General features: G+C 39.3%; 1 protein-coding gene across 1 annotated transcript in view; it reads right to left on the bottom strand.

Moving 5' to 3' along the window:
- CNTN1 (contactin 1) overlaps positions 1-25407 on the bottom strand; it is a 134530-nt gene extending 109123 nt beyond the window's left edge. Inside the window, exon 1 of the mRNA XM_030446668.1 lies at positions 25316-25407. The gene's annotated coding sequence lies outside the window, so the exon portion shown is untranslated. The remainder of the gene's footprint in view (positions 1-25315) is intronic.
- Positions 25408-26076: the final 669 nt, after the last annotated feature.

Raw genomic sequence — 26076 nt, 5'->3', positions numbered from 1 at the left:
TTGCATTATCTCCTTGTGTATCACCATTATGTCCCTTCTTTTGGCACCAAATCAGACAGGTTAAGTCTGAAGACCTGGCCAGCTGCTTTATGAGGAAAGTAATCACATTAACATAGACCTTTATTTAGTGGTAAGGTAATAAAAAGATGAAAACTATTTCAGTATAGGTATCTGCTAGAAGGCCTTTTAGTTCCCTCTAGTTTTTCCTTGTCATTCAGTCTACAGGGAAGGATTTCCCACACATCCTTTCCTTTTAAATGTCTCAGAAAAGCAACAGCTTATTTTGCAAAAGCATAATAAAAAGGTGTGTCTCGACAATTTGAAAGAAAATACCATCATGAGATTAAATCAGAACTCCATCTATTTCATGATGTATGCAAGGTAACATAATTCCCCAAAGATAAATTGCCTTAGGACATATATATCTTTCTTCAATGAAAGGAAAGATTCACATGAACCCACAGATTTTCTCACAAAAACAAGCTGTAAGTTTTGCAGGGATAAATTAATATTCTGTTCATGATGAACATCTGCGTTACAAATGCCAAAACAAAGCCAAAACAAATAAGACAAAAAAGACACAAGTGATGGAAGCTAGATCCTAGAATCTGTTTTGTTCTCATCTTTGGCAATAAGAGAGAATAAATATTTCCTTAGCCCACCACCAGAACAAGCTCTGGGATGAAGCAGCCAGACTTACCCTGTCACAGCTGCCAAGCCCTGACTGGCCTCAAATCTGGCCTGGCCTGCCTCAAATACTTAACTTCCAGGAGACCAGTTCTCACTGTTCTGCCAGGAATTGATTGCATCAGCTTTGAGCCAGTGCAGGATAGTGTCATGAAGGGGCATTTTCTATAGGAAGGAAGCCCAGGAGGCTGGCTGCCCAAGAAGGAACAAAAAATGCCCTATATGCATGTTGGAATATAACTTAACTCATCCCAAGGGAGAGATAGTTCTGATGGATGTCTTTGCAGCCCATTTCTCTGCTGTCATAGTAAATTCGAAAAAATTGTGATGGTGTTTTTGCAGGACTTTAAGGGTAAGATAATCAAGCACCCCAGAAAAATTCAGACTTCTCCAGTCTGCTCTGTTGAGTTGTTCAGTTGACAAATTCTGCCCATGTACACCTATAGGGCTTTGGTGGAACTGCAGGCCACCTTAACAATTCTACTTACAAGGAGACTTTTTTTCTTTTAAACACACTATAAGCACGGAGACAAAACAGGTAATGTGCTAGACAGCACAAGAAACCAAGTCCTGAGTGGTTTAAAAACAGCAGAGGGAATGCTGACAGCAAGTGCCCTCATCTCTCCTAATGTCTCAAGGTTCAAAGGGACCTTGAAAGATCATCAAGTCCAACTCCTCTGCCTGAGCAGTGTCAGCTACAGCAGGTTGCACAGAAAAGCATCCCAAGTGGATTTTGAATGTCTCCAGAGAAGACGACTCCACAACCTCCCTAGGCAGCCTTTTCCAGTGCTCCCTCACCCTCACCGTAAAAAAAAATTTCCTCATGTATATATGGAGCCTCTTAGGCTCAAGCTTATATCTGTTGCCTCTTGTCCTATCATTGGGCATAACTGAGAAGAACCTGGCACCATCCTCCTGGCTCTCACCCTTTAGGCATTTATAAACATTACTGAGGTCACCCCTCATTCTCCTCCGAGCTAAAGAGACCCAGCTCCGTCAACCTTTCCTCATAAGGAAGATGTTCCACTCCCCTTATACATCTTGGAGGCTCTGCACTGTACTCTTTCAAGAAGTTCTCTGTCAATCTTGAAATGAGGGGCCCAGATCTGGAAACAATATTCCAGATGTGGCCTCACTAAGGCAGAGTAGAAGGGGAGGAGAACCTCTCTCAACCTATTAGCCACCCGTCTTCTAATACACCCTAGGATGCCATTGGCCTTTTTGGCCACAAGGGCACACTGCTGGCTCATGGTCATCCTTCTCTCCACCAGCACCCCCCGGTCCCTTTCCCCTGTGCTGCTCTCTTAAAAGCTCAGTCCCCAACCTGTACTGGTTCTTGGGGTCCTTCATACCCAGGTGTAAGACTCTCCACTTGCCATTGTTGTAATTCATTAAATTTCTCCTGCCCAACTCTCCAGCCTCTCAAGGTCCCTCTGAATGGCAGCACAGCCTTCTGGGGTGTCAGCCACTCCTCCCATCTTTGTGTCATCAGCAAACTTGCTGAGAAGTCACTCTGTCCCATCATCAAGTCATTGATAAAGATGTTGAACAGGACTGGACCCAACACTGATCCCTGGGGGACTCCACTACTCACAGGTCTCCAGCTGGACTCCGTGCTGGAGTGGATCACCCCTCTTTGGGCTCTATTCCTTAGCCAGTGCTTAATCCATCTCACTGCAGATTCTCCTATCCCACATTTTGTGAGCTTCCCAAAAGGATGTTATGGGAGACTGTCAAAAGCCTCACTAAGGTCAAGGTGGACTTCAAGAGAAGATCATCAGCAAAGCAAACCATCTAATGTTGTCAGGAACACCAGATAACTGCAATTGTATTTTTAGGATGGGACTCAATCTCTATGATGCATCCAGAAACCCAGCTCTTTCTCCTTCTACTCTGCTATTACTCTCCTACTCATACACAGTAGCTCTTAGACTGGCAATAGCCAGACAAAACCTATTTATTGTAAATAAAGCCAGCTTGCCTTTGTGCCTGCATAAGTTTTTTAAGATTTAATAATTTTGTTGCAATGGGTGAAAGAACATGAGACTGATAAAAAGAATACAAAATATACTTCACCTTACATGTATATTGTACATTAGAGTATTTTGTGTAACTGAGACAGAAACTAAGTTACATTAAATCAAAGGCATATTGTTTCTTGGGTTTGCAATGTAGTCATAAATACACATAAATAGCTAATAATTGCAAATTAGCACATTGGAAGACAAAGACTTTTAAGAAATTGCTCTTTTGGGCTTTTCCCCCAGGTGATATTATGATCAGTGCTGGGATCTTTTCTGCCACATCAGAACTGGCAGTATGAGAAAACTTGAACATTATTACAAATTACCAATATTTCATCAATAAAGCTATTTGCCTTATATTTTACTTGGTTGTTTGTTGTTTATTTTTGAGTCAACAGATTTTTCCCTTAAATCGTTACTCTTAAGATAACTGAACCTCATATAATTAAAAAGAGATAACACTGCTTGAAAAAAAATTTGTTTGCTGATGACACCTAACTACTTTATGATATAAATTTACAAAGATATCTATATTGCTACAGGGTCTTAATTTGTGAGGTTAAGACCTCAAGTTCTCTTGGTCAGAGCGTTTGTTCTGCTTCATTAGAAAATATAAAGGACACTGGTTATTACTATAATTGTACCACAAACAATCAGCACAAACCCCAAGATTTGCTATAGAAGCTGTAATATATATGGGCTCTACAGGCTCAGTGGAAAAGACAATCAAATGCTAGTACAATGTTAAAGTATCTTTTAGGGAAAAGAAAATTTAATTAAAACCAGCTACCTGTTTTAAATATGTATTTTATTTTCACCATCTAATCAAGTTAATGCTTGGGAAATCACATTTTAATGGGTGATTTTTCAAATGCATTTTTTTTAATGGTTACATAATTTAAAAGTAAAGGCTAATACACCAGAGCTGTATTAATCCTGTAGCCCTTATAAGACAAAATTAACAGGAGAGTCATTCAAGGCACCATCTATAGTTGGAGGACAGAGATCTGCTCATCTAGAAAAAGGCTCAGCCTACTTAAGATCTAAACCTCTTAGTAGGTACCTGATTGTCTTCTTCCACTTGCCTCCTCTAAGATGGACAAAGCAGACTACACACCTTGCACCTCAACAAGGCATACAAAGCTAGATGTGATCAGCCTCATTCTCTTAACAGTTTGTCATATTAAAAAGGATAACATCCGTGTCTTGTACTCTTTTTAGATGCACACCCCCAAAGAGTAGGGCAGAGCTTATAAAAAGCAGGGTTCTCAAACTATCAGTGAAAGGGCTTGGTTTTTTAGTTTTGTCTTCCATGATGCTTTCTACCTCTACACAGTCTCAGTTATGGTCCTCTTAAGAAAGAAGAAGACATTCAACAAAAAAATGATGCTGGAAAATGGAATGAAGACATGACTTCTCACTTTGCAGAGCTGGCTTCTTCCTGAGTATCTCAGAAAGTTTGTATCTCATTAGAAAAGGGAAATAAAATGCCATAATTCCTGTTTGAGCTGCTACTTCCAGGTTTTTGATATGAAAAGCCCTACTAAGTATTCTCAGTTCTGCTGAAAGTACACAGAGACAACAACACCAAACTAATGAAAGAAGAATAGCATCTAAGTGAAACAGATTCTGCCCTCATTCACATAACTAACAGGAAAGAGCAAATGCAGAAACCGCTAAAATTCTTTTTTAATATGTAATAATTTTAAAATAATTAAGTCCTTCTAATTTATATAACACATCTAGAGGACAGCTGAGTGTCAGACAGGAGTCATTGTCAGGAAATTATCTTCTAAGTGTGACAATTAGCATCCTAAATGCATTTTTCTTTTGCTAACACAATACCAAGAGAGAAAACTGATCATAACCTGTTACAAACTTGAAAAGAAATTCAGTATAGGATTAACAGTTTGCAACCAGCTGAGATTTAAGATTTCTAAAATATGTTGGTTTATTTTCTAAAAATCTCGGCTATTTTTACTTCACAATGAAGTGTTAAAAATGAAATAACATAGAGGCACACGTGGTTTGAGGTTCTGTTGTCAACACTACAAATAAACATGAATTCATGTCTAATAAGCACTCCAGGAAGTCAACTACACAACCTTAATGATCCTAGAGGCTAAAGTATACAGTTGATAATCTCAAGCAGATTCCAGAATACTATATCAAGTAGGATATCCCGCAGAGCAACAAAAAAGGCAACACCAGCTGGAGGCATTCTTTGAACCTCATTGTCAATGCAGCAATAAAAGAAATCCTGTTCTACCAAAATGAAAACAATAAAACAGAGATTAGCTCAGTTGGGTCAGGAAGTAAAACAGGTCAAGAAGTTCTGAGCTACCAACTTTGAATGGCTGAGTATTAAAGATACTTGGATAATCTATGAGTTGACACCTTGGGGGCTGTCTAGTGGGATGCTACCACTGGATGTCACTGGTGCTTCAACACAAAAAACACTGCCCAGGCACTTACCAGGCTGCACAGTTGGGAAATGGCAGTACTGTGAGTTAGACTCTCATGCTAAGACTTCTCTTCAGCTTGCTTGTCACTTTTATCTTCTCTCCAAATCATTTCAGAAGCTGAAATTGTTCACTAAGACTCAATAACAGTTAAAGAAATGAAGAAAGCTAGCAACTATACTGCTGCAATTATCCTGATCCTAACATCTTGTTTTGTTTTGTTCTCCAGGAGATAGTGGATCAAGGGTTGGACTTGATGAACTCTGAGGTCCCTTCCAACCCAGTCGATTCTATGATCATCCGTTTTATTTACTCTTGTGTTTACTCCATACAGACTTGAAAAAAATCCTTACTGTATGCTAGTAGCTTCGTGTTTGGTCACACCATATATTTTACTGGCAAGGAAAAATAGGATACACACTTCTTAATAGCATGTTGCTGCAATAGATTTAGCAGCTAAAGATGGAAACCATCAGAATTCATGCAAATTCTACTCTTACCTTGCTTCAGAATTCAGTCATGATACAATCTTGGTTTCACCTATATGGGATACAGCTATAAGGAAAATTGTATCTTTAAACTACTCAGATTATTTCAACCTAGTGGCAAATCTAGAAAGAATGGGAAAAACATTCTAGCATTCTATATGCACTGTATTAAAGAGTCCCTGTCTGCTGACCCAGGCTCTGTGAAGAAACCAAACCCAGAAATTAACAAAGCAATAGATACAGGAGACGTGCCTGGAGTCTCTACCCACAGCTCACAGGGCAGTTCTCTGACAAATATTCTCTCCTCCCAGAATCTCTTTTGTTGATTATTATTAAACACTAAATAAAGGGAAATTAAATGAAGGCAGAACGGGTTGGCTTTCACAATGGAATAAGACTACCAGAGGGATCCCTCAGATATTTGCAACAGATCCACAAAGGAGAGGAAAAGAGGCAGAACACTGAGATGATGCAGACTGCTGAAAATTAAACTTCTCAGTTGATGTAAGATCTAAGCTAGCTGTGAAGAATTAGTGGAGATCATAAAAGCAAGGAACTGAGGGTAAAAGGGTAAAACAGCAGGTGAAATTCAGTTCTGATAATAGAAAGTAATCATAGAATCATAGAATGGTTTGGGTTGGAAGGCCCCTTAAAGATCATCAAGATCCAACCCCCCCTGCATGAGCAGGGACATTTTCCACCAGACCAGGTTGCTCACAGCCCCAGCCAGCCAGCCCAGGAATACTTCCAGAGATGAAGTACCCACAGTCCTCCTGGGGAAATGTATTCCAGTATCTCACCATGCTCACAGTAAATAATTTCTTCCTAATGTCTAAAATAAATCTGCTCTCTTCCAGTTTAAAACCATCACCCTTTGTCCTGCCACACCTTCTCACCCACCCACATCCCCAAGTCCTTCTCCTCAGTACTGTTCTCAATCCATTCTCCATCCAGCCTATAATAATGCTTGCACCAACCCAGGTGCAGGGCCTTGCATTTATTATTGAACTTCCCAAAGCTATATGCAGAAAGAGTCTAAATCAGTCATTACCTCTCAACACCCCTTTATTTTAGCATGAATAAGGTCCCTAAAAATATCAATCCAGTTCTCAGTAGTGGTCCAAAAGGGATCAAGACTTTGGAATAATATTGGTCATGTTGTAGCTGCAATGCCCTCTCAATAAAGGCAATGGCAGTATTGTAACCAGCAGTATCTAATATGGGTGGAAAAAACCTAAAAAGTGTTCAGACTTTTTGACTCTTTCTCAGCTCTTATAAGTAGCAGCAGCCTTCAAAGTTTACTACAAGCTGAGAACAATAATTCTGAGTTCAACTTAACTATGTCATGCAGTTACACCATGTGGAGCAGATAGGGGGTGTTAAGTACACTAACTTTATGGGCAGCTTTAAATGAGGCTTCCAAATGCCATGAACTTGCTTTGATGGAGAAAGAAGCCTCACACTGTCATATATCCACAGATGCCACATACAGACTTCCCAGGGAAGAAAAATCATTTAAGTATTATAACTCACAGGGAAAAATGATCCTACCCCATCTCTTTTTTCAGAACATCTGCTCCTACAGTTCAAGCAATCCCTCAGCTTTGTTAAGCTCCTGATCAGAAGCAGTCTCCTCACACAAACATAAGCTGTCACTGAAACCATCTCCCTCTAGGACAGCAAACGTAAGGCTTGGTGACCATCTCCACAACCAGCAAACCAAACTGCCATTCCTAGAAGGATCATCCAAATTCCTCTATTTGTACAGCCAGCAATACACTCGATGCCATGTCCCAAATGCCTTTATCAGGTGCACATATGTGGCTTACACTAAACAGCCATTCTGCACCAGAACAAATTCTGTCCTTGATGAGGGATAGAAATATCCTATCATCAGAGTGAAAACATACCTTATAAAACCAGTTTCTTTAATGTCTCAGGAAACCTACCGATCTACCATTGAAGTCAATAAGGTTATTAGTTTTGGGGGCTATATTAAATTACCAGCCAGTTTCTAGCAAATGCTGCCATTTTCTTGAGGATTCTCGTTCTTGTACCCACCGATCTCATTCCTTTTCTGTAAGTACCCCCACTTTGCACCTCAAGCTACAAACTTGTTCTCCTATGTAGTCTAACCAATTTAAACACTGAAGCTGATCTCAAAACAAGGGATGTCATCTTGCATTTAGCTCCTAAGGCTGATGTTTCCAGTTCAGGAGAACAGAAAAAGTCATTATGCTTCTCTTTAAGTCTGTACTTAATGTGCCAGCCGTTTTCATCCATAGTCAAAGGTTGGACTGGATGATCTTGGAGGTCTCTTCCATCCTAAGCATTCTGTGATTCTGTGATCCAGCTGTCCATTGTGTCCACTCATACAGAACTTGATATATTACAGAGATTGAGATGAGGACTAGTTGCATAAAACCTCTTCCACAAATGAACTGTATAAACCTGTACTCGTTTCATGAAAGGGATGACTTCTATCATAAGGGGGTATATAACCTTGAGAATGAGGTAGAGAAAATGGAGAGGGATTTTTCACTTTATCTTGTAATATAACCAGTGGCATCATCAGGCATTGGATTTTAAAGAAAGATATAATTAGGGAGCCTGTCACTGAATGCTGAGAAAGCAGACATTTGAATTTTTGGTCACTAGAAAAACAATGGTTAAGATGTGACCTCGAGTTCACAATGCCTTAAAACTGCTGCTTGCAGAAAGGTGTGTGGGGAGGATCCATGCTGGGTGTCCTCCCTCTTTTAGGCTCTTTTGCCCTAACTTCCCTTCTCAAAGCAGCAGAGTTAAACCAGGATCTCTGTCGTTGCTGGTCTGCAATCTGAAACAGAGATTTAGAAAGGATATATCTTGCTATTCCCAGCAACTGGAAAGAATGTGACATAACAAATGCTGGCATCCTCTCTCTATGTCTAGTTCATACTCTTGTGGGGCAACAGGCTACAACCTAAGGCAAATTCAGCATGCACAGACAGACTTTTTACTGAGAATGATTTTACACAAGCTTCTGCTTCCTCATTTAGAAAATGGTCACTCCACTTTCCGTAAGCTCCATCTTTTGGATTTTTGGCCTTTCTACTCCCCCAACAAGGGATCAGTTCTTTCATCTCTCTTTCATCACAGCCATGGCAAGGTCACTAGCTGCAGACTGGGAAGGGAAAACTGATTGCAATTCCTGGATGTAAGCACATTCATTCTCCTCACTTGAGAAACGGAGCTGTTGCTATTGATTACATGTATTTGGCTTTTCCCTGGCAAGAATAAATGCTAACACAGTAATTACAGCTGCTCCTGTGTCCCCAAAAGCAAAAAGGGGAAGAAATAAAATGGTTATGATTTGTTTCTGTTGCTTTTCACTTAAGTTTTATGCTTCTAATTACAACGGTGCTACAATAAATAATTCAAAAGGTTTTCTTTTAATAGTTTTCTCTTTCTGTAAACTCAGCCCCCAAAACAGCTTTGTAAAATCTCATTAAAAACTACTGCATTGCTTCTGGGCTCAGCATCAATAACTTGAGATTCACTATTAAGAATACTAATTGATTTGATACACCATAGTTCACTTATATGTACTATGTCTAATAAATTTACCATAAAAATTAATACAAATGCATTAAAATATATTCTTTTATAAGAATATAATATATTTAGTAGTCAAGGCATGGCTGATATTTAGTAAGAGATACTTTATCACATTTCTGTGTGCAAAGGCTAAAAACCTGAGTATTTTTATAGTCCTTATATACACTATTTTTGCAGTCTACACTTTTACAATAATTGGTGATTCATATTTAGTAGCAGTAAACCAATTATTAGGGATTGAGCACAGTATGCAAAAGTATCCTTTTTTGTTAAAAATATTAAAGAAAACAAGGCATGTATGTTAGAAGAAAAAACTGTAATTATTTTACATTGCAACTTTTCTAGAATAGTGACTGGAATATGCATTTCTATTTTTGCCATTTATTGTGTGCTATACCAGTGAAAGTCAGTTTGGTTTATTTTACCAGAAAAACCATGCCCCCCAGCTCTGTTGGAGCTCTTTGAAGGAGCCAATAGGAAAGTAAACTCCTTGCTTATTAACACTGAAAAAAATAAAAAAATAAAAATTGCTACTAGAAAAGAAGCACAAAAAATAGCAAAAAATGTCAAAATGCCAATCTATAGACACCAGAGATCAGCAGCTTAGGCACTGAAAGCCATTCTGGTCTTTTCATTCTCCTTCTCTACATTATGCTCAGTGGTGGAGGGGTAGAGGTGATTTGAGAATGTTAGCTGGTAGTTTTTAGTCCTATCTACTGCATAGATTAAGCAATGAATTCTGCTTTGTACTCCTAAGCTGCATATATCCTGCTAACAGGATCTCTCCAGGGACAGGTTGCTTTGCTCGTGCAATGCATCCCAGAGAGAGGCTTCATTTAAAACAACGACACTTGTGGAGCACAAGTTCCACTGTAGTTTAATCAGAAGAAATTCAGTTTATGTGCTTCCAGCAGCTTTACAAAGAAAAAGGAAAATTTGGCAATTGCCAGCAAAAGCTCCCTCCATGGTAGCAACATGTGTTCTGTGGATCTCCCCCTAATTATCTAAGGATGTCAAAAATTTCTGAATTAATTCAAAAGCAATTACACAAACGTGCAATACAGAAATCTCTAACCTATGATTAAGCCCAAAGATGGCAGCCATGATTTGGGAATTCCCAAGTAATAAATTGCTGGGGACAGACAGAATAATGTAGGAGTGTATTATACAATTGTTTCCCTCTTTTTATACTCTATCCTCACTATATGATAATTGAAACTCCTAGAGAGATAACAACAAGCCAGAAGGATGACTTCTAAAATTTTCTGTAATTTCTGTGTCCACACAGAATTTCATCTGTGTGTATTTACACTATTCACAAACCAGTAAATCTTACTGCTCTTCTGCATAGAAAAGAAAGAAGCAGTAGGGTTTTGCTACCATCTCCTTTCATTTTCCTGTCACAAAAACTGAGCCTTTTTTGGAGGCTGCTTCTTTGATTTTACTTTGATTGTCATGTCACAGTGCCACCTCAGCCAGACAGGTGTTTTGGCTCAAATACTGCCTACAAGTTAGCTATTTTTACAGAGCTATAAAGGACCCATTTATACACAGTAAAACACTCAAACATCAGTATCAGGCAAAATCAGGATACCAAGGCTTCTTGGTTTAGACACAGTCACACTGGAATACATTTCTCCCTCCTGACCACACAAAAACTGTCTTCCACAGACAATTGCCTTTCAACACATAATATTTTTATTGTCTCCCCAGTCCCTCTATGCTAAAATAACAGAAAGAACCGAGCTCAGTCCACACCTGTGTATTCACCACAGGCTAAAACTTCCAGCACCTTGACCAAATGTAGGGTGTGCAGAGTACAAGCTGAGCTCTGAAGAGCTCAGTCCTGTTAAAATACCTGTGATTACCAGGCTTTCTGGCAAAAAGAGAATCAAGCTGCTAACAACAGGGCCACGGTTCCACTAAGGACTTCTGCATTAACGCAGGAGTAAGAAGGGTTGCATACAATGTCTCAAGTAGTGCCCTGTACGGTAAAACCACTGCAATTACTCTTTGGTTGCATGAGGTTTATGTGAGGGTGCACATATGCCCTGGATGAAGGACAGGACTTCAATGTATATTTTACAGTGAATTTAACCCTCTATGGACAGCATCTTTACAAGACATGTATTTTGTCTGTTGGAGGAGGGTAAAAAACAAGAATGCAGCTCACTCAGGTAATTTCAAGCCTGTAAGTCAATCAAATGGACCCTTTTTTACCAGGATGCTGGAAGTCATTTCCTCAGCTAAGCGCCTACTCCTTCTGAATTTCAAATCCATTCCACCTACAGTCAGTTGTTTTACCACTTAGATTTTGACAAGGAGAAAAAAAAAATACGATTTTTCAGTCTTTTGAGTATCAAAGAATCACAGATGTATTTCAGTTTTGAATGAAGGCCACAGGTAAAAATATCTGTGTTAAGAAGGACAATCAGGAATGCCTGTACTGCCCTAATAACGCCCTAATAGCTCACACTTGACCCAGTCTCAGGTGTAACTCATAGCTCATGTTTTTGTAAACCTGAGTCCTTAAAGCTAGCTTTAAAATTCACCAGTAGTCTTTCAAATAGAAATTGCTTGTGTTTAAACATGTTATGCTTCTACATATCCATTTGGAGTTGATTGGAATTAGCTTGCCAGCATTTCTGACAGCTTGGTCACATTTAATTTAACTTAGGGAGTTCAGACACTAATTTTAGAGGCAAGTGTCTTGCTTCTTTTAGCTGCAAAGTCTCAGGTACACCATTCCATCCTCTAAAGGTCTAAAGGTGACACAGCAAATTCATTAACAGTTATCGCAGAGACACCCATCACTGCAAGGCTTCAATTTTCCATTTAACTCTTCTAGTCTATCAATTTTCTAATTCCTAGTTTTGTACTTCACTGCATGGTATTTGCAATGTTGTTAGATTTTTGTGCAACAGAAAACGGATCTTTAACTTGGGGATAATTCATTTAAGTTCCATAATGTTTTCTAACTCCCCCGAGTTTTAGCATCAAGAATCTGCATAAAGAGCAATTTATAATTCATCTAGGCTGCACTTTTGGGTATAATACACTGATGCACTATATATATATTGAAACCACAGGGGAAAATGTCCACATCTGAACATCTATTTGCATGCAATCGTGTGAGGCTCTGCAGTTTTGGGATGCAGCACCACTGCTTTTGAGCCTAAGAAACCTCTGCAGGCTCCAGGATGGAAGAGGAGTGAGAGCCTCAGGTACAGTGAGCACAGAGTCCATCCTGAGTGCATGGCCAGGGATGCTGCTGTGCCATTTTGTGATGTGTGGTGCAAGACAAGCTCTACATACTTAATGTCTGAGCACCAACTAATATTTATTTGTAGAAAACAGATGGGTTGGAGGAGGTTCCAAATCCCTGAAGCTCTTTTTTTGGCTTGCTCCTGCAGCTGGACTCCAGTGTTTTCATTTGGTTTGAATTAAACTCCTCTTTGCTTCTGCTTCTTTTTTTGTTTTGTTTTGTTTTCATACTCTGCTTGTGACTCTGCACATGTGCAGCGTCTGCTGTATAGATGAGTCCTCTCCAGTGGATTTGCTCAAGTAAGGCAACCTGCAATCGACCTATGACAATACTTACAAATTAGTATTTCAGGAAGATTTTTTTAAAATGACACTTTCAATGCTACATTAAATTCTGTTTTATAATAGGGCTTGCTAGGAAAGTCTTCTTTTTATTATTTTTTTTTTAATCCATCACTTAAAATGCAACAAAAAAGGTGTTTTCAGGTTTGGTGTTTTGGTTTTATTTTGGTTTTTTTGTTTTGGGTTTTTTTTATTATGGTCTCAAGTTTAGATGATGTAGTTAAAACACTTCTGTAAACTGCTCCAATTTGCGTAACAAAATAATTCAACCCCTAATTATTGTACTCCTACATCTCAAGAGGTTTTTATAGCTCTTGGAGCTTCTTTAAAAAGGCCTAATCAATCTGAGAACACTCATTAAAAAGTAAGATACAAAACTAAGGCCAAATCCCTAAACAACTCATGTATGAACGGGTATACAGATACAAACACACTCCAGTATCACAAGTCTAGAAGATTAATATAAAGCTAAAAAGAGTTCTTCATTTTATGATTCTGGTTCATTGCTTATTTATTATTTGAAGTCTGAAAATATATTAGTTTAATTATAATAAATTAATATATCTATTAATATTTAATTATGTATAAACGTTACCACAAAAAAGCCTTTCTGACCACAGCAATTTAGGGCTGCTAGAACTAGCATCAAAAAGGACAGGTTTAAAAATAAATTTATGCCAAAAAAAGTATTATTTTCAGGTTTTTCCTGTGTTTTTTAAAAAAACAAAATGCAGAATAAATTCCATATATATGCTGTTATTTACTTACTAATCTCCCTTTTAAGCCCTTCAACTTCTCACAGTCCAGGTTTTTCTTTCTCTGATTCAAGAAAAAATGAAATTGGGTCACCTCTCCCTCATATTCTTAATCTCCTACTCTAAGTAAATTCTAATAAAAAGTAGCTCAAAACTGAAAAGGAATTCCATTTCTTTCTTATTATCTTTCATAGGCTTCACCTGCTTGTACCAAAAATGATGCTTGCCACTGCAGCCATGACACAGTGCATCACTCCTGTGCTTGGCTATGCCAGCAGTCTTGATAACCTGAGAAATGATACTGAGGGGTCATGCTCATCTGCTTGATAAAGATTGGATTCTCATCCTGCAGAAAAACAATCAAAAGTTTTTCTGCTGTAAGGTTTCCCACCCCACTCTCATTTTATACCTGCCTTGCTAAGGCCACTAGACCTCAGTTAACTGTATAACTCTGTAACTGACTTTTTTCTGAAACAGGCTAAGCAGGAAAATCAGATTTTTTAGAAAAAAATTACTAGCATCACTACACAAACTGTTCAATCAAAGCCTGACTTCCTTGAGTTTAAGGACTGATCTAAGGTGCTGCTTGAGTAAGCTGGGCATCAGGAGAGGACACCACTTTATTCATGTTGGACAGAAATCTTTACAATGTTGAGGCCAGCAAATGTAAATGGAAAAATAAAAAAGCCAGTACTGTGCTGTTTCTGTACAAACAAGATGGCCTTACATACTTAGTTCTGAAGGAATGGAGCAAGAGTGACTTTAACTCTACCTTAGACTTAGAAGCCTCCAGATGAATCTGTAGTCCAGAGGATTTTAATTCTTTTCTGGCTCAAAGGCCAGAGTGCACTTTCTGGTACCATCTGTGCTGGAGTGCAGAACAGAGACAAAACCAAATACCACAGAGAGGGGTCCATCAAATGGGGGGATGCCTGCTTGTCACTAAGTGTGCTTGATGAGCTTTCAGAGTAATGATTCACTGAGTAGGTTCACACAAGCCTCTTCACTGATATATGCCTAACACCAGTTAGGGGAACTTCAACCTTAAAGAAAACCTTAAGAAAAAGTACCCCATGAGATGGTTTACTGACATTTACTCAGATTAAACCTAGCAAATACTCAAGTTGATGCCACTGTCATGAGGACTTCTTGTTGACCTGCAATTACCAGGGCACGTTATACCACATGCTTTCCCATCAACCTTGTTTCAGGAGAGCAACAAACAAAAGCCAGAATTGATCCTGCTTGTGCTTTAGAATAAATGACTCTGCAAGACCTAAGAGCTGTGAGGTTGAAATGCAAGGGCAAGAAGAGGTGATAGTTTTATAATGACATAAAGATGGGGCAGAAAGGTCACTTACAACTTCAATGAAGTTTTAAAGATGTGTGATCCTTGTACAAGGCTACAAGGTTCCCATGGACCTATAGAAGGGGCAAGGGTAGAAGGGCATCAAAAAGACTCAAAGCAAGTCTTTGTCACCAGATTTGCATTAAATTGCACTAAAAAATCACCTGTGTGGGTACTGCATGTGTGTATGGCAAAGCCACAGAAGAGCCTGAGGACAATACTGTGTCTGATAGACAAGACAGAAAGAAAGAGTTGGTTTGATGTCTGGGCATGATGTCTGTTCATGTCTCTGGTATAATATATACTGGTGGTAAAAAGATGGAAAAGCAGACAAATTTCTACACCTGGGCATACCATAAAAGACAATTAAATGTGTACAAGCACTTAATGAGAACAGGAACGGTTGCTAGAAATCAGCTTCACAGTTAACTCATACAAAAAGCATTTTATTCAGGGGGTATTTTTAGAAAAATAAATTGATTTGTCTGGAATTAATTCTATAGCCATCAAGGTAGGAGGATTCTGGAGCAACTTTCCAAAGAAGGAGTGGGAGCAAACAACCATTCTTAAAAATGGAGGTTATTTTGAAAGAAGTTAAAGAGCATAATGCTTTCTGACAGCAGGAGGCCTTTCCTTATCCTACAATCACCTGTTTTTAAATGAACCTATTTTTAGAAAAGCACTAGAAGAGATCACGTTCAAAGAAATTAATTCAAAAGTATGCAAGAAAATTTGAATACAGAAGTGTTTTATGTTTCTGGGCTTTGATTACCTTAAGCCCTTATATGGGCACCCACTGCTTTCCAAATCACTGCATCAAAGTCCACCCCTACCTACTATTTGAGTAATTACATGGAGGTGTTCAACTTTAGATTAAGATCAGCTTGTCATGCATCAAAAGTTTGAGAGGTCTATGGAAATCATTACTGTTGTAATGAAACGTAAAGCCATTATTCTTCAAATAATTGTAATGAAAGATTAACCACGAGAATCTGACTGTGCCTTCCCACAGTAAAACTGGCAAATGGGGAACAGAGGACACTGGCAAGTCTGCAAGGTTCACCTCTGGGTCTTTTTGTGGAGAATCATGGTGTGTGGAGGGACCTGCCCAGGAATCATAGAATCATAGAATTGGCTGGGTTGGAAGGGACCTCAGAGATCATCAAGTCCAACCCTTGATCCACTACTGCTGCAGTTACCAGACCATGGCACTGAGTGCCACATCCAGTCTCTTTTTAAATATCTCCAGGGATGGAGAATCCACTACTTCCTGGGGCAGCCCATTCCAATGTCTGATCACCCTCTCCGTAAAGAAATTCTTTCTAATTTCCAACCAGGGGAGGTTTACCTCCCCTGGCACAACTTGAGACCATGCCCTCTTGTCTTGCTGAGAGTTGCCTGGGAAAAGAGACCAACCCCCCCCTGGCTACAACCTCCTTTCAGGGAGTTGTAGAGAGTGATGAGGTCTCCTCTGAGCCTCCTCTTCTCCAGGCTGAACAGCCCCAGCTCCCTCAGCCTCTCCTCATAGGATCTGTGCTCGAGTCCCTTCACCAGCCTGGTTGCCCTCCTTTGGACCTGCTCCAGGACCTCAATATCCTTCCTAAACTAAGGGGCCCAGAACTGAACACAGTACTCGAGGTGTGGCCTCACCAGCACTGAGCACATGGAAGCATCAAATGAGTACAGAAATGCTCTTCTATATTTCAGAGCTATGCATCAACATGGATTTCTCTGTTAAGTCCTTCCCAGGGCTGGTCTCCTGCTTCTCCATCCTGCCTGCACAGCCCATCTGCAGCCACCAGACATTTCTGGCATATATCAATAAGGTACAGACATAAAGAAATATTATCTTGGAAAAAAATCCCACAAAATTTAGCATAATAAAGATTACCTGTTGATATAAAGGAAATAGAGAGGTATTAACATCCTTAGCTTCAGCTGAATATTTGGGCTTGCTCTCTCAATGGACTGGTGCAATATAAAGTAGATGGACATAAGCAATCTGTTGGAACTTCTTCTAAGGAACTAATGTATCTTAATTATAGAAGGTGTGCAGGACAACCTAACACAACATCAGAAGATTTATCTAAGTGATGTAGTGGGCCACTGTAAAGTAGTTAAGCAATGGCTCATGAGCAGGACTTGTTATTTAATTGATCTGTAGCTATCTCTTTTCCAGAAAGTACCTTTGGAGCTGAGAAAAGAACAATATTTGCGGTTGACCACTTCTCAGACAAAACAAAACCAGAAAATTTTCAGTGGTTTTTGGTTTTTTTTTCCTTTCCTCTGGACCCCTTAGACAATCATAATTTTACTTTCAACATCTTAATTTTTTTTTAATTAAAACCAGCTAAATTTACAATCTAAATAAAATTTTAAAATTAAGTCCTGGAAAAGTGGATGTCTAAGCATAGCTTATAACTCACACCCTTCACCTTTTGAGGGGAGAGAAGGAACGAAAGATAATTGCTTGCTGGGTATGAAATTAGCCCAGGTTTTATTAACTGTACATAAGAAGTAATGAACAACACAAATTGTGATTTTCATGGTATAAAATCTTGATGTCCAGCATTTTGTTCTCAGCCACATCATAAATAATTTATGAAAAACAACAGAATATACTATTTTTAAGTAGGCTGTTGAACATTGCATGGATGCTGCATATAGCAAGACTATTTTCTACAGGAACCAACAGGGAAAACCTTAACACTACTCGTATAGTTCTGAACTGAATTTACACCTAATTATCAGAGTTAATAATGTTACAACTAAAAATTTAAGTTATATAAGCCTCAATTGTGCACATTTCTACCAGGCTAAGAAAGAAAATAAACATGGCAAGTATACAAATGAACAACACATATACATTGACTTCTCTTTTTATTTTGCTCTGGATTCAGATATAGCTGTATTATAAATAGGCAGGATAAGTAATTCTATAATTCATTACAAGATGCAAACTAGAACTAGGAAAACAAAGTCACCTGCAAAGCCTCTGTACTCACAGCAGAGATAAAATAACAGAAAAAACTCTTAAAAGAGTCACCTTGAAAAGTATTGAGGAACAGCATTCATCTTCACCATGGGGAACAAAGAGGAAGCACATTACAGCATCCAAGACACACTGTGGTAGTTAAGAGAATGACGTTTCTCTGGGAAAGCACATATTTCTGTTTTTAAATTCCTTTATTCTTATATTTTCCCTATTTGCTGACCTTTTGACACAATTGTCTAAACTCCCATTGGGCTGAAAACAAGAACATATTACAAGTGCAGAGAGGAGTGTCATGAAAACACTTCTATGAGCATTTGAAGAGATAAACCAATTTAAAAAGAGATTAAACAAATTCCCAATAGACATGTTGATCAGCAGCTATTAGACACCAACACTGCTCTGGATCAGGGATTCTCTGAGCAGCTGAGAGCTGAAATGTGGAGACAGAGCAGGGGAAACGTTTGGTGTTAGTGTCTGATCAAGGCAGGATGCTGGACTAGGTCTGGTCCAGTATGGCCTTCCTTATGTCACCCAACAACTCTGCACCACATCCATTTTCACCCAAATTATCACGTAAAATGGGCCAGTCCTGGGCATCTCATAAAGGTACAAATGCTCTGCAGGCAGCATGACAGCAAAGTAACCTGGTGTTACCAGTTCTCTGAATACTGCTTTCTCTGCATGCTTACTTTGAGTCAGTCCTTGGAAAAGGTTCTTTAATAACAAAGCCCATCAAAAAAAAAAAAAAAAAAAAAAAAAAGGCATCATGGCCTGAATAGCTACAATGCCACTAATGGACTTGAGATTACTGTAGCCCAGGCAGATCTTTCTCAGATAACAGGTAAAGGCCAGTCATATTTTACGCCAGATGGTATTTAGCTCTCTGGACTCTACTTCTTTAATGTGTTAGCTCTATTCAGCTCTCTGGACTCTACTTCTTTAATGTGTTAGCTCATTAGTGATTACATTTTGGGTGAAAATGGATGTTGTCTAGTTTAGTTTTAAATGTGTCCCAAGTGGAGATTCAGAGGAGCAGGTGTTGGGGGGGAAGGGGGAGAAAGGTGTTTCCATCTCGTTATTATGTGATGTTTGATACAGCTTCATTGTAGCTCTTGAAGTGTATGTAAGCATTATACTTTCCTATACAAGCTTCTGTGTGTCTGTTCCAATTTGTCGTGGTTTATTTCATCTGCATCCCTGTGTGAACACACGTCCATTTATTTTATAGAGCATGCAACAACTAAAAAGATTTTTCTTTACTTATAAAACCACAGCAAACTGAGGATTAAAAAAAAAAACCAAACAAACCAAGAAATCCCAGAAAGGCAAACCCCCAAATGATGAAGGTGATCCTGCACTGTAATTCTAATAAATGACAGAAGGTACAAACCCTCTGAAAAAAAAATCACCTATGCCAGGGATAGAAACCTCCTGATTTGGGGCTGCAATCTTGGCTCGTGGTGTAACCCAGAAAGTCCTGAGGGGTCTGGCTGGATCCCAGCAGCCTGTGATCACCTGCATATGGACACCTCTACTACCCAGAGCCTCCACAGCACCACACATGGCAGCTTGTTCTGCTGCCAGCCACACACACCACTGCCACAACCCTCATCTCTACACTCAGAGAACAACCATGCAGGTTAAAACCATGGCGCATCTGTCCTGCCATTCCTGCCCCAACAGTGCCTCAGAGAATCCAGGCAGGATGTTGTGTGTAACCCTGTTAGCCTCCCCAGATCACCCTCTTCTTCCAGAACTTTGGGATCTGGAGGCTTCTCACATCAGAGGCAGCAGCTTTGTGCCTAATGGTCTTTGGTGGATTGCTCCTCTGAAAATTTATCTCATCACTTTCTAAGCCCATATAAGAACATTTTTCACCTATTAACCCTGTAGCAATAACACCCAGTTTAACTATTCCTCACATGAAAAATACATTATTTTGTTTATTCTGAACCTTAGGGAGTTCGTATGAAATAATTCCTAGAACCAAGGACCAAGTGATTCCTATTCACCTTTTGCATGCCCTTTGTTCCCTTCATTTGTATTTAGATATCTCTTACCAAGCCTAAAGACACTATACATCTATTTCATATGTTTTCAAGTGTTACATAGTACACTTGAAAAAAAACCACAAAACAAAACAGCTCCCCCTCCCCCAAAAAAACACCAAAAAACCAACAACCTCTTGCTGTTTTTATTTCTTGTAATGTCACATCAGGCTGTCTCCTCCCAGCAATACCAAAGAACTCATCAGACCAGGTAAGAACATCTGAAATACAGAAAATGCTACTCCATGAATCAAATACACATTTCTTTTTGGTGCTTGCTATAAGGAAGCTGATTAACACTAAAATATGCAAGAAGCACAATGAGAATGATTTGCTCATGGGGAGAATTCAGGAGGAAATTTCTACAGTGAACAAAAACCAGAAACTTAGTCAACTAGACAATGCACCTACTCAAAACCACCCAAACTACACTATTATATGGTGTATTTTTCTGTAAAATGTACATTTACACATATTCTGCTGTTATCAGTGTTAGACCAAATCAGGGAAGCAAATACGAAGGGCTTAATGCAAATACAGCTGGAAAAGGCTGAATTTCATGCACTGCATTCAGCAGTCAGCTGCTATTTTTGAGGCAGTTCCTGCCCCACCTCTGCAGGTTCAGCTGACACTCTACTCACAGAACTAGGGCAAATCTTGGCATGGAAAAAAAAGTATCCTCTTGGCAAGCAGGTCTAGTCATGGAGTACTCCCAGTGGAGAAGATTGTTCTATTTTCTTGCTTTCGTAGAATCATGAGAGGACATGTAAACCTCCACAGAAAAACTTTCTTTACATGGATTTATGTATAAATTAACCAGTCTACAGTTGAAGCTGTATTATGAGTTGCAGGCACTTGTGCCATTGCCATCAAGTTGAAGACAGACCCATTTTAGAAGAGTTTGCCTGAAGTGCTGTGGTTCTGCCTTTATTGACAATGTTACACAACAGAATCCTTTCAGCTCCTTCCCAACAAAATGAGAAACTGATCTCTTCTCCTGTATTTAGGGAGTTAACCAATAAGCTACAGTTTCATGTAATACATGAAAGGTGAAAAACCCTTGGGAAGCCAGAAATAGACTGAATGATAAATCCCTCTTTCTAGATTTTTCCTTGCTTCTTATCTCAAAAATCATGGAGATAAAATACACAGGAGAGTGTTATATATCATTGGTGCCAAATTATTAAGTAATTAACTTGCCTGATGAGAAAGCTATCAGTAGGTTTGAGAGTAGCTCTGCAGACTAGAAGAAAGGAAAAAGAGGAGGGGTTAACACTCTTATTTGGCTCTTTCAAGCTGTCTAACAAGAGGATGAAATACTGAAGCTGAGAGGTTGAAATTTCCCCGAGAAAGTTGGGATGAAGTACCACCACCCCAGTGATAACTCTTGGGGTGTTTTGTGAGCTGAGGTTTCTTATCACTACATGACTCCTGGAGTAGGGGAGCAGAGAAGAGCAAGCAACCTCTGGGACTAGGACTTGAGAGAGGAAGAAGGGAGAGAAACTCAGCAGAAACTGACATGTTGCTTTTTCTTGGTGACTTAACTCTGCTGGAGCCTATTTCCATGCCCATGGCAGACCATGCCAGCAGGTGGAATGTCATCTACTACATCTACTAGAGCTTAACTAGTAAAGGTGATGTAAAATGGGTGGAAAAACCAGGAGTTCACATATTTGCATAAACGCTTGGTTCCAAAGTGCTCTGGCAATGCACATATTTACCCACAGAGATTTCTCTAAGCATGCATGTCCTCTGTTCCTTCTTCAGACACTTTCCAACTGCAGGCTTCAAATGAGGTTTGGGAACAGTGAGGAAAGAACAGAAAAAACAGGTTTGGATTTCTGACCGTTCTTACTTCCATTACAGCACTTCTGGTGTAGACAAAGCCTTGGAACTTAATCAGTAAAAGTATTATTTTCTTCCAGAACAGTAATAAAACTATGTAACTGCTTCAAGCCAAGTATGAAATCAGTGCTGAAACAAAGGACAGAAGTAATTCTACAAATGCAGCTATGACTTAATGCAATGCTACATTACCATCATAAATTTATTAATAGGAATTGCTGAGCTCTTGCATTAGGAGAAAATATTCAGGAACCTGAAACACAAATTTGGAACTTGATGTATGCGGACACAACTCTGCGACATTGCAAACAAATGCAGAATGATAAAAACTTAAGTACATTGGTTATTAATATAGTGACTCATGAGTTCAAATAATTAGTTCTTCTCCCTTTTTTTCTATGAAGTGTTTCAGGAGAGAAAAAAAAATGTCCTAGAAAGCCAGCTGGGCAATTAGTTAAGTCCGAAGATATAAAAAGCATTTACAGCTATGAAATTCTGGGTATCCCCCACCAAGAACATTTTAAAAGGGTGCAGACCTCCAAACTTAAATAAAAAGCATGTTTAGGAAGAGTTCAGTTCTGACCCTACTATGAAAGACAATGTACTTTGGTCTCTAAAAACAGTTGAACCTCCCTCACAGGGCGTAAGCTAGAATTTGGTACAGGTTACTGAAATTTGTAAAGCACTTTGTCATGATCATCATTCCCATCCCCTTCAAAGAAAACTTAAGGGTGGGAGATCATTTGCTGGGCTGAAGAGGGAAGAACACTGTGGCCAGGTCATATTCCAGCACCCAGAGGGGAAACCATCCTGAAAGGTTTCAATATTTCTGTGTTATAGTAATATACTCTCCCTGCTGCACACACTAAACCTTGACAAACAGATTTTGCTGTCTATGACTGTTTTACTTTCTTGCCACACAGTTCCTCCAGTTAAAATGCCCCTTGTGCATCAGTGCTGTAGGAGGTAGTAGAATATCTGTACTGAATCTATGCTTCAAGACACTAAACCCATTTCTAAATTAAGGAATGAGATGTAGTTCAAAAACCTCAGCTGAAAAATTCTAAATAGTTTCACTGACCTACATTAATCATTTAATTTATAGCTTCCAGCACAAAAGGCAGGTGAATAATTATTTTTATAAAGTAATCTTTAGTGTACCAGCCCTTTTTTTAGTAAAAATGCTACCAGTAGAAATACTAACACATCAGCTCATCTTCCCAGTTTCTCCTAAGAGATTAAAGACCTTGTTTCCAACATTCTGAAATATTACTGTAGTGTGAATAATACCATCAGCAAATGGTATGAAGGGGTTCCAGTTCTCTTGCCGCTCAGTTAAGTTTTTGGCTATAAAAATGAGTGATGTTTAACAGAACTCACCTGCATTTTCCTTCAGTGTTATTTACAGGGAAATGCTAACAGAAGGAAAACGTGGCTATTCTTAGTTACTGCTGAGAAATTGGAGCTCAGGGAACAGATTTGCTGAGTAAGCAGGTATTACATACAGACACACACACACTGACATAGTTTCCTGTCAATAAGCACTGATGAAGTATTCATAGGTTACTTGCTTATAACAATTCTATGCAATTACCAATTTTTAACTGTCTGAAGATGTATTCAATCAGTCATAAACAATCTGATAATTCTCAGTGATCTCTTCTCTGCCACAGCAGGAAATAAATAAAACAATTGTAACGGTGTATAACACAGCAAGTTACATGAAAAGCCATTTTTTACTGTGCCATTAATAATTTAGAAGCATGCTTCAGTTAGCAAGCATATACACCTAAGTATTTCTTCATTTCTAATCTACTATTTCACCATTTTTGGAACAATCCTAACTGCATGATCATTTCAGATACACTGATTCCTCTTATTAATTCTTCTTATTAATTCTGCCTTCTCTTTCCAACAACAAATTAAAACCAATATAGACCAGAAATATTTCCTTTTATATATTATAAAGGTATAAGTCAAAAGCATGACAATGCCACTTTACTGCAACAGGCAGTGAGAATTCAAACAAATGGATTTGTGTCCGTTTGAGCTCACATGATGCCTTAGCATCAGCTCTTGAAGCTTCTGATTTTCTTAAGTATTGTCACCCCTTCAGCTATTAACTGCAATGAATAGATCTGCACTGCAGCCCAGAAAAAGAACAAAATCCATCAAATCTGGTAGTAGGCATCAATTATCTGATTGCAAATGTATTTAATACAAGACAGGTTTCCATAATTAAGTCCAAGTTGGTTGAAATCTGCAAAGTACTAATTTGAGAAAACCAAGTACTCTAATTGAATCTTGGCCATTATAATGAGAACATGAAAGAGAATATTCCAACAGGTTATTAATGGAGACTTCTGTCTACATTAAGCTGCTTTTTTTCTGAACAATATCCTTTATGAATAAGATGTCTGCAAGATCTTCCCTTCTTACCCTTTTCTTTGTATGATACCCTGCATTATTTCTTGGTATTTTAGGTTGTATAATTACTCAGTTAACGGAGGAGATATGGGAGAAAAAGAACATGAACAAATTCTGCATTTCCTCTAATTACCTATATTAACTGTAAGCAGTTGTTGGGCTACCTTTGTTTTCCTGCCTTTTTATTGAAGCTCTTACTTCTGTTGTGACTAAAATATTTATATATGCTTCTTTGAAAATCTCAGCCAAAAAGACTAAAGATCACAGTCTCTAGTGAATTTCAATGGACACTGGATACCTCTCTCAAATGTCTTAGAAAATCCCAGCCATTAATTCTTAGAGAAAATTAGTATTTCCACTTGTTACCATTTATTTGTACATGTTCCATCCGTAAATACAGGTAATTTAAGTACCTTAGTATCAACAGGGGAAAAAAAAAAGGAAATGTTGTTACAAGATTAATATTCATCCTTGTCACTGTGAGTGTCACTGTGATGCTTTTTATTTACGATAGTCAAACATGTACATAATGTTTATTCACTGACATATCTGGAAATAATAACAAAGCACTGAAACTGCTGAGCCATATTTCAGTAAACCACATAGAAGTCAGTTCTGAATGTCCAAGCCTTAACTATGTGTGTCATTCTCACCAAAAATAGGTTTCCATTATTTTACTTAGTTTTTGTGATAGAAACAGTAAGACAATCCTTAATTACGCAGATGAGAGGAGTTCAGGAAAGTTTGTTTTTTTTCTCTTGCTATTTGTTCTCTTTTGTATCTGGTTTTGTGGTTGCAAGTCTGCTCAGTCTGCAAATGATACACCTCAGGTGATAATTCATGGCAGGAGCCCAGCAAATGTAATAAATCCTCCAAGACAAAGGAAGAATGACTGGCACATTTGCAAGCAGCCAGCTCGCAAGCACATCTTTCTTGTTACTACTGCGTGAAGCTCTTCACTGCTGTCACTGTCATCCCCCCCCCCGGGATCCCAGCCTGGAGTTCACACACCCAGAAGTGTGTCTGCACTCACCACAAGATGCAGCGTTTGCCAGGGAGGATTTTTAACGTCTGTCTCCCTTCCCTCTGAATGCTCCTCTTCCCTGTATCTGTATTTTCCTTCCCCGGGCTTCATCTCGCTGCAATAGCTGATGTGGCTACAGCCAGGGGGCCAGCGAGCACCTCCCAGACCTCTCTGTGACTCAGCATCCAGCAGGCCTTCGGGATCCCAGGCAACAGCACTGCCTCTCCCCACCAGCGGGATATATTCCTTAGCCCCAGGACACAGGAAGCTTCCCCCAGCAGGGGAAGGAAGGGCGATGGAAGGACCCACCCCTGGGCAAGAGCAGGCGGGATGCCGAGGCGGGAGGGCATCGCCCGAGGCGCGGGGCTGCGCAGCGATCCCGCCCGGAACGGCGCCTTCGGGAATGCCGCTTCAGCCTGAGGATTGCTTGGAGTTTTCTTAATGGAGCAAAATTAACAACGCCTCATCCCTGCTACGGCACCTTGCCAGCTTGCCTGTTGTAATTAACACCCAAACACGCACTGATCACCGAAGCGGGGGTCCATACGCGTTTCTGTGGCACAAGGACTCCTAACTGGACCATCAAGTATAATTAAATGCAAATGAAAAATAGCAGGGCAAACTTAAAATAGAAAGGCATTTTACCCAAGGAATGGTAGCAGACGGAACTCCTGTTGTGACTGCCTGTGATAGTTTCTGGCTGTACCTGGCTCCTTCAAACAGCAAACAGCTTTCAGGTTTACTCACCCAGCTATTTCTCCGTACTCTGA

This window comes from Calypte anna, chromosome 1 (assembly GCF_003957555.1).
Source record: "Calypte anna isolate BGI_N300 chromosome 1, bCalAnn1_v1.p, whole genome shotgun sequence".
NCBI lineage: Eukaryota > Metazoa > Chordata > Aves > Apodiformes > Trochilidae > Calypte > Calypte anna.
Note: the sequence above shows the minus strand (reverse complement) of the source record. Positions and strands in the feature narration are given on the sequence as shown.